General features: G+C 37.6%; 1 protein-coding gene across 1 annotated transcript in view; it reads right to left on the bottom strand.

Moving 5' to 3' along the window:
- LOC118409810 (otoferlin-like) overlaps positions 1-704 on the bottom strand; it is a gene marked incomplete in the record, with an annotated part of 240,756 nt that overhangs the window by 49,055 nt on the left and 190,997 nt on the right.

Raw genomic sequence — 704 nt, 5'->3', positions numbered from 1 at the left:
GATTTCTGGGGGGGGGGGATGAATTCAAGGTTACACTGGGAGCAGAAGATTTCTAGGGGGAGAGGAATTCAATGTTACACTTGGAGCTAAATAATTTGAGCCAGCTACTTTGTACTAATTTGAGTTTGTAGGACTACTGTAAGTAACAGTACTGCATTTTTGTTTCAAATTATTGGTTTTATTTCATACTAGTAGGAGAAAAAAAAGAGGTTTTCAATGCATTTTGAATTCAAATTGTCACAGCTTAAATCACTTCTGGAGTACAGTAGTCACACAAGGGAGACATATTTGCAATGTCTGACTTGAAGCTATGGTGGAGAAGTCATACAGAAATACAAAATGGAAAACCACCACAAAAGTTTCAAGACTTACAGTGTTACAGCCAGGAAAGTTGTTCCTTTCAAAAGATCAAACTGGGTACAAGACCATTTAACTGTAAATTAATGTGGCATTAGCTCCACTTGCTATCACCTATCTCCATTCCCTGGAATGGCTTACTGGTATAATGTGTTTCTGCATGAGTTAACAGCTGACCCTAAAAGGTAAGGATCAGTTGGAGTTATGTCATGGAAAGAGCTTGCTTTTAATGATCAGTGCTCTTTAGCAGATATCTAGTACATGCATGGCTCTAAAATTTGAAGTTTGGTGATGATCAAGATCATAATCGTGATAATCTGCAAAACCATAAAATGTTGGCAGGAGGA

The sequence above is a fragment of the Branchiostoma floridae genome, chromosome 2 (assembly GCF_000003815.2).
Source record: "Branchiostoma floridae strain S238N-H82 chromosome 2, Bfl_VNyyK, whole genome shotgun sequence".
Lineage (NCBI taxonomy): Eukaryota > Metazoa > Chordata > Leptocardii > Amphioxiformes > Branchiostomatidae > Branchiostoma > Branchiostoma floridae.
The sequence above is the reverse complement of the archived record's forward strand: the minus strand, read 5'-3'. Positions and strand labels throughout refer to the sequence as shown.